The sequence below is a fragment of the Podarcis melisellensis genome (assembly GCF_964234715.1).
Source record: "Podarcis melisellensis genome assembly, chromosome: 3".
NCBI lineage: Eukaryota > Metazoa > Chordata > Lepidosauria > Squamata > Lacertidae > Podarcis > Podarcis melisellensis.
This window is the reverse complement of record NC_138530.1, coordinates 90,771,119-90,780,174: the sequence shown is the minus strand read 5'-3', so window position 1 is coordinate 90,780,174 and position 9,056 is coordinate 90,771,119. Positions and strand designations below refer to the sequence as shown.

Genomic DNA, 9,056 nt, shown 5'->3' with positions numbered 1-9,056 from the left:
AAGACACTGTCTCATTTTAATCACCTCTCTCACCCAGGGCATTCAGCATAGCATCTAAATCAGCTTGGCTTTAAGGGTTTGGTGGGACTTAGGATGAACTGTGGAATGTGTGGGGAGCAGCGAGGATGGGAAACCTCTCCAGATATCGTTGGACTTCCAACTCCCAGCAGCTCCAGCCATCATGGTCAATGATCAGCGGTGATGGAAGCTGTAGTCCACACGTTCCCCATCCTTGCCATAGAGGACTGGTCTTCAACTGGGAGGTCAGCACCCAGTACAAGGTCTTAGCCAGATCCAAGATGGATCTGCTACCATTCAAATATATGATTAAAAAAAAATAAGAAATGGGCTGAGTTTGTGACTGCACAGCAAACATTTCAACTTGCTTCCATGAGGATTAAAAGAAACCAACTTGACTGCCCTGTGCATTACCTGTACTCCTGTACCTGTACTCCTCCCCAGTGTCAGGAGCCAGGGAGACCATCCCTTTTGAACCAAGCACTGGGAGGCCTAGTGGGCTCTGTCCACAGAAGTTTTATTTAAAGGGGTCTTTGTTGTTGGTATTGTTCCTCCAGCAGCATTTGCAACTGCCGAGAGATTTTAAAACTCCCGAACCCACCTGAAAAGTTGCCTTTCCCCGCTAATTGCATTTTTACCGCCAGCTAGTGATCTGTTAATCGGAACTGAGAACAAAACAGATGGGGGCTGCAAAACTCTTGTCGCCATGGAAACCAATTGCAGGTGTGTGGCCCAAGGAATAATAAAGCCTGGTTTGTGGTGCGTATACATGTTTAAAGAGGACGGTGTGAAACAAATCTTATTGAGGGCGAAAAGCACTCCTGGCACAGAACGGTTGTTCTAAATGTGCTGTTCCAGGATGTATCAAATGAGCACAGGAAAGGAGATAAAAAGGTCTGTGGCAAATTGGTGGTGCAGTGGGGTGGAGAGTCTTGAGGGAACTAGAAATAGGTGGGGGAAACCTTGTTTTGTCACAAGAAGGAACATCTTAATGCAACCATTCTGCACCCATAATATTAATAATGATTAGGGGTATGGATTTGGTTCAGATTTGGATTAAGATTCAGAGAGATATGGGTCTCTTCTCAAGCATAGTTTGAGAAGCCTGTGCCCAATCGGGACACCTTAGAGCTTTGGAGATTCCATAGACCTCAGTTTTGTTGTCTCTTTAAAATGGGCACATTTCCCCAAGCCCCAAATACTCCATATAAATGCAGGAGGAAGCAGAGGTGGGAGAAAAGGTAGCATAGTTATTTGATTGACTGCTCTGGCTTCCAACCAGGGATGGCTGTTCTAATGTGGTTATGTATGTATTTTTGAGCAAAGCTTTTTTTTCAGGGTCAGAAGAATTAATGATTTCTACAGCTCTTGCCATCGGTGTTGCCTAAAAGCCATCTGTAAAAACCATAATAGTTGTGAGTGAATGTCTACAGGTGACCAATAAGCTAGGAATGCAAGCTCCTTTCACAAATTCCCTCCACCCCACAGGGAAAAATGCATAGAAGGGGGAAGCAGTACTGTTCCTGGTGTCTTCAGTCCATTCTTTCGTCACCCCTGAAGGATTTGCCCCCCAGATCTCCTACAGAGGGATCTGAAGTCTGAAAAGGGACACCCACGTTGTTATGTGCATTGGTGCTCTACAGAATTGGGAGCCGTGTGTTATTGGAGAGATCGTCTATGCACACAGAGAAGACCCTCCTCATACCTTCAGTTCTCTGCATGATGAAAAAGGTCCAAGAAGGCCTGCAATGGAGGCTATGTGTGACTCATTCAGTTTGGGTAATCTGCAAGTTGGGCCACTGCATTGTTAAAAAATATACAGTGGTACCTCAGGTTAAGTACCGTACCTAATTCGTTCCGGAAGTCCGTTCTGAACCAACAACCTGAAGCACCACTTTAGCTAATGGGGCCTCTTGCTGCTGCCGTGCTGCCAGAGCCCGATTTCTGTTCTCATCCTGAAGCAAAGTTCTTATCCTAAAGCACTATTTCTGGGTTAGCGGAGTCTATAACTTGAAGTGTATGTAACCTGAAGCGTATGTAACCCAAGGTACCACTGTAGAGCAAAATAGTAATTTTCTCTGAATCCAGTCACCCATTATTTCAATAGAATGTACAGCGGTACCTCGGGTTACAGATGCTTCAGGTTACAGACACTTCAGGTTACACACTCCACTAACCCAGAAATAGTACCTCGGGTTAAGAACTTTGCTTCAGGATGAGAACAGAAATCGTGTTCCGGCGGCGCGGTGGCAGCAGGAGGCGCCATTAGCTAAAGTGGTACCTCAAGTTAAGAACAGTTTCAGGTTAAGAATGGATCTCTGGAATGAATTAGGTTCTTAACCAGAGGTACCACTGTATTAGCAAGAACCTATACTAAAGACTGAAGCTGTTGATACGCTATTAATATTCTGGTCATTGATAACATATTGGAGATTCAGTGAATTCAGATAACATATTGGAGATTTAATAAATGCAGTAAAATCAGTAAAGTCAATTAGTTGTATTTTGTTTTTGTTTTTACTGACCAGCAAGGGGGTTGAAGAGGTCACCTTCTTTGTGACGTTAATTGTGGTTTTTCATATCGCCGTTTCCAAATTCTTTCTTTCTACTGACCAGCAAGGGGGTTGAAGAGGTCACCTTCTTTGTGACATTAATTGTGGTTGTTCATGTTGCTGTTACCAAATTCTTTCTTCATGGTTTGGACTCAACTAGCCGCACAACAATTTCTGCATGAAAAAGGGCTTGGTTAAGTTTACCCCCCAAAAAGGGTGCTAAAACAAGACAATCCAATAAAACATATTGTTGTGCCTGTGTTTCTCTAGAAATGTTCACCCTGCAAGGCTGTCTGTCAGATACAGTTTTCTTGGGTGTGAAGCCTTTTGGCTCATTCATAGCAAGCAGATTTTAACCAGGGAGCTTGTTAAGTCTGCCCAGCAGGACTGCATTCTTCCAGTCTTATGCAGTCAGTCGCTTTGTGAATTTTCTTTATTTTTTAAAATTGATTTTCATCTTTACAAAATCGCAACTGCATAGAAACAGCAATGACTGGGCAATGCATGCCGTCTATATAAAATAGTGTGGCGCATACTTGTTATTTGCTACGATTCTGTGTTAAATAAGGGGGGGGCATTATTCTGGAAGTTAATTTTGGGCAATTCTTCACCTCAGATATGATTTAAAAGGACACAGTTGACTATATTGGAATAATTTAATTGTCGAGATTTAATTTTCATTATCTGTTTCTTCAGGCACCGTCTCCAACCTGCATAGTGTGCTCTGGACCTAAGAGGTTGATTTGCAGAGTCTTGGAAGGATGTCTTGCAGAGAACACATGCATCGCAGTACATCTGCAGCCTATAATGGGGGCAAGATGAGATCCAAAGAGACAGATTTCCCAAAGATAACACCTGCGTCTCCAACAACTTTGACGGCTTACACATTCTCCATGGTTAACGTGAAGGGTGACCTGGCTATGAGCAGCACATCACAACAATTTCTGTGATAACACTGAAGAACTCATAAAAGATTTATTTTATTTTGCCTGCAGAGTTGGAAGCAGCCACAGTGGGAAGTGTTGAGACATTTGCAAATTCAGGGTCCAAAAAACCCCTAAGGAGATTCCAAGTTAAAGCACCTGCTTATCTTCCATGTCATATAATCAGCTCCACAGTCTCTCTTATTGTGCTTTGCTTACAACAGAATTCCCATGCACCCCACACTTCCCCCCTTGATCCTACAGATCTGATCCTCATTTTCAGAAAGGTGGGGACAATGCAAATTTTTGAATCAGGCAGGAAGGAGGAGAGTTTTTGGAGGACAAGTTCGTGCAGTTTGCTTTGGAGGGGACCGATACCGTTTTTTCAAACACTACAATTATATGTTTGGGTGCCTGAATGTGCCTCTAAGCTCAGGGTGTTCCTTTGTAAATTTAAAATGGCATATACTGAAGAAGAAGAAGAAGAAGAAGAAGAAGAAGAAGAAGAAGAAGAAGAAGAAGAAGAAGAAGAAGAAGAAGAAGAAGAAGAAGAAGAAGAAGAAGGGCTAATATGTGGCCAAAATTCTCAAGCCCCAGCAAAATATTTCAGTCCTCACTGAGTTCCTGATCAGAGATGCTTGGAGTTCTGCTTCTCTGTGATCTGTCCTTGGTCCTGAAATCTTAACTCTATCTCCAATGTTCTTAATCCCTAACCTCTGGCTGATCTGCTCAGATGCACCCCGGATTCCCACATTACATTAACAATGTTTAATGGCATTGGAGATCTTTGCAAATTGCCTATTAGGATGCTTTGATTTACATTTTAAACTGCAGGTTTTTTATTGTTTCACCTTCTGTTTTAACTATTTGCTGGCATTTCTGTTTTTATTGTAAGCTGCTTTCTTGGGCTCCATGATCACTGCAGATGGTAACAGCAGTCACGAAATTAAAAGACACCTGCTTCTTGGGAGAAAAGCAATGACAAACCTAGACAGCATCTTAAAAAGCAGAGACATCACCTTGCCAACAAAGGTCCGTATAGTTAAAGCTATGGTTTTCCCTGTAGTGATGTATGGAAGTGAGAGCTGGACCATAAAGAAGACTGATTGACGAAGAACTGATGCTTTTGAATTATGGTGCTGGAGGAGACTCTTGAGAGTCCCATGGACTGCAAGAAGAACAAACCTCTCCATTCTTAAGTAAATCAGCCCTGAGTGCTCACTGGAAGGACAGATCGTGAAGGTGAGGCTCCAATACTTTGGCCACCTCATGAGAAGAGAAGACTCCCTGGAAAAGACCCTGATGTTGGGAAAGATGGAGGGCACAAGGAGAAGGGGATGACAGAGGACGAGATGGTTGGACAGTGTTCTCAAAGCTATCAGCATGAGTCTGACCAAACTGCGGGAGGCAGTGGAAGACAGGAGTGCCTGGTGTGCTCTGGTCCATGGGGTCACAAATAGTCGGACACGACTAAACGACTAAACAACAACAGCATAGACACTATGTTGCAAAGGGCAGGACAGAAACACCAAAAGTATATAAATATGGCAGTCTTTCTATTATTTTGACTTGACTGGTACGGTATATTTCATGCTCCTATGTTTCATTGGGTAGCAGCTTCTTGTGGGCTTCAGCTTCAAACAGGAGACTTGCTGAGTAAAACTGGGAATGCATTTAAAATTTACTCGCCCACTTCCACCTCAGTCTATCAACATTTCAGGGCATTTGCATCTAAACAGGTTTAATTCTATTACAGTAAAAAGAGCTATCAAGTGCTAATGATCACTTACCTAAGAGAAATGCATTTGCACAGCACAGATTCACTGACTCGGCAAAATGAGAACCAGCCAACGATTGCATGTCCAGATAGCAGTTCCCCATGCTCTTGAATTGGCATTTGCACACCAAAACAGTTTTATAATAATAAATAATAATAAATTTTATTTATACCCTGCCCTCCCTGGCCAGAACCGGGCTCAGGGCGGCTAACACCAGTAAAATTACAGTAAAAACATAATTGGGAAACAAAACCAATTTAAAGTACAGGTTAAAATGCAATTTAAAATGTAGCCTCATTTTAAAAGTAGCCCATAGATCAAAACCATAAAGGGAGGGAAACATAAGGGTCAGATTGAGTCCAGGCAGAACAGCTCTGTCTTGCAGGCCCTGCGGAAGGATGTCGAGTCCCGCAGGGCCCTAGTTTCTTGTGACAGAGCATTCCACCAAGTCGGGGCCAGTACTGAAAAGGCCCTGGCCCTGGTTTATGGGCTTCCACTCACATTACAACAACAACAAAAAGCATGTAACAGAGAACCAGCTCCATAGCACACTACTGGATTCAAACAGCATTCGGTGAAGACCTTCACTTTCAAAAACAGGAACACTGTAGCAGGATGTCTGTAAATAACAATATAAATTTATTGGCAGAACTGTTTAGCCGAGGGTGCAGCAAGCAAACAAACAGGCAGCTACTTCCTACAGGGATTATAGGGGTCTGGTGGTGGTTGTGGAATCCTTGTCCTCTTGAGCTGCAGGCTGAAAGATGGGGACAGAACAGCAACTACATTTGAAAAAGGGCTGTTGAACTGCAAACTTTGATTCACATAACTGCAATCTGAAGTGGGGAGGGGAGAAAAAATTATGCATTTGAAGAAGCAGTACATATTATAGCTGCTCTAACACCAACCCCATGCCTCTGGGATTGCCTTGAGTGTTTTTAAAATGGGGAAAAATCAATCATGTTTTAAATTACATTTCTGTACATTATTTGAGTCAAGCTGTAACTCTGGAAAAGGAGTTTGAAGAAATGTACACACATTGCAACAACAACAACAACAACAACAACAACAATAATACAAAATAATGTTTATATGTATGATTGGAGCAATGCAGAACAGTTTCTCCTATGGACTCAGATACAAAGACCTTGTGTTCTAAAAACAGCCCCAATGCTTGCAATAAAAGCACCATGGAAGAGCTCCTTTGGACTGAAAATTATATGCATGATGCAGATTAATAGATATGCAATAAGTTACATAACATGTAGCAATAATTATATTGCAGAAATAACAATAACCCCCCAAACAATAAATAAGATGTCCTATGAGTCTATAAAGGATCCTTTCCTCGTACAGAAACATACATTAAGATGAATGCAATTTCTAATTACCAGATTTGCATTTAGATAAATTGCTCATAGATCACAGAGAGGGAAAAACATGTTCAAGCCGGTTCAGTAATGATTAGTACTTAAAGAGCACTAAATAATATTGTAAAACACCCAAGGTTAAGGATGAGCAGAAGGCAAAACATTACATTTACAGCATATTACCAGAGGGAGTTACTCCCCAGGAGTTTGTGCTCCAATAGCCTCTTGACCTTTTGAGAGGTTCTCAAAAGGAGGTTCCTTCTCATTCCTGCTGTGTTTGACTCTACGGATATTACGCACCCTGTATTCTTTGATGACAAGGTCAAATCCACTCCTGCAGAGACTCAGGTGATTACATTTACTAGAATAGTCCTTAGAATTTGTTCGGCTTGATTTTGAGACACAAACCACAAGACCATGTTGAACAATGACTGGAGAAACTTGAAATTTCATTGAATGCTTCAATGAAGCACAGAGACAGGAAGCTTGACTGTATTGATCTTTCTCTCCCACCTTGTACCTTGTCTCTTATTGAGACGAATTTCTGTCGCATTAGGAGGTAACTGGTGATCAAGACTACTAGCCTTTCCAGTTCCCCAAAGAACTCTTTCTTAGTCCCTGCCCCCATCATTGCTGCTGAGACCCAGTCCTTGCTACCTCGCTTCTTCATGCCCCAAGTTATTGTCAGCAATAAAAAATATTGTTTTGATACCCTCACCTTCCATGAGATGTATTTTGCTTCCAAAGAACCCCATCGTTTATTCAGTTCACAATTTTACGTGTGCGTGTGTGCACGTGCTTGGAACAGTAACTTGCTTGCAATAACCCAATGATCAGAAAAGCCGCATTAATAGAAGTGTTTCAGTTCCAAGAACCACCTTTTATTCTGAAGAATATATTGGCTTTTAAAGCAACATTTTTTGCAGAAGGGCCTCTTGACTTTTAAAGCCGGCAGTTCGGAATCGACACGAATTACAGTCTTACCTTTTCTTTCCTCTTGCCAAGTACTCTGCAGATGGCACAATTGTATTCATTACAATCCCTCTCAGGTTTCATTCCCTGGTTCATAGTCTCTCATTTATTCAACATTCTTGCATTTATTTCTTTGCAGTGCTGCACCTGTACTTTTAAACAGTATACATCTGTTCCACCCATAGCGACAAATAACATAGGTGCACGAGAGAGATAAAAAAGTCCACAAAGTGTGGTTTAAAGACCTTCATACACTTGCCCCCTCACTGTGGTTTGTAAACAGCTCCAAGGCTATTCAAGTATCAAAGCTGCATATGGAATTGGGCTGTTGCCTTGGGAAGAGGGGCACATCTGTCTTTAGAAAAGCACCAAAACCATACAGAATGTAGTTTGACCATTTTAGCTGCTGGCTAGCTAGTAGGAAGGGACGCGGGTGGCGCTGTGAGTTAAGCCACAGACCCTAGGACTTGCCAATCAGAAGGCCAGTTGTTCGAATCCCCATGACGGGGTGAGCTCCTGTTGCTCGCTCCCTGCTCCTGCCAACCTAGCAGTTTGAAAGTACGTCAAAGGGCAAGTAGATAAATAGGTACTGCTCCGGCGGGAAGGTAAATGGCGTTTCTGTGCGCTGCTCTAGTTCGCCAGAAATGGCTCAGTCATGCTGGCCACATGACCCGGAAGCTGTACGGTGGCTCCCTTGGCCAATAAAGCGAGATGAGTGCTGCAACCCCAGAGTCGGCCACGACTAGACCTAACGGTCAGGGGTCCCTTTACCTTTACCTGACCTCTTGACATTTGAATGATAATGTCAGGAGCCCTTTGGATTCTGAATACTATTGTTAGGAGTACTTTGTGGTGATTGAAATGCCTTTAGGGTGGCATCTGGTTGATAATTGTTGATCACACGTTGAGAATCTTGCATGAGGAATGGTGATTAATAAATTTTATAAATCTGTAAGAAAGCCACTTCTGCCTTGAGGAGGAGGTGGGGTTGCGGACTTCACGGCCCCTGCATGTGCTCAGGGGGTGGGAGGCCAGCCCTCGCATGATTGGGGGATTCCTGGCTGCATCACCCCCTAGCCGGCCAATTGGGTTGGTCCGGGGGTGCGGCCTGCCCCTTAAAGGCAGGACGCAACCAAGGATCTCCCTTTGTTGGCCTGCCAGCTGCTCCGGTTTTAGCTGCTCCCATGTTTTCTCTGGTTCATCGGTTCAAGACCTTTCGTCAGCGAAGGATCTCACCCATGGATTTATAGACCCATAGGTGAACTTGTTCAAGCCTTATGAAGAACAGTTGAGGGAGTTGGGCATTTTTGACCTGGATAGGAGGAGATATGATAGCCATGGGGAGGGTGGAGCAAAGTTGTTTTCTGCTGCTCTAAGGGTAGGACTCAAACCAATGGCTTCAAATTACAAGAAAGGAGATTCCGTCTAAACATCAGGAAGACC

The 9,056-nt window shown here is 43.1% G+C and overlaps 1 long non-coding RNA gene across 1 annotated transcript; it reads left to right on the top strand.

The window, feature by feature from the left end:
- The first annotated feature begins 626 nt into the window (after positions 1 to 626).
- LOC309367430 lies at positions 627 to 3,912 on the top strand. The gene is made up of 2 exons (XR_014167166.1): positions 627 to 741; positions 3,267 to 3,912. It is a non-coding gene; the product is annotated as an uncharacterized lncRNA (long non-coding RNA).
- Positions 3,913 to 9,056: the final 5,144 nt, after the last annotated feature.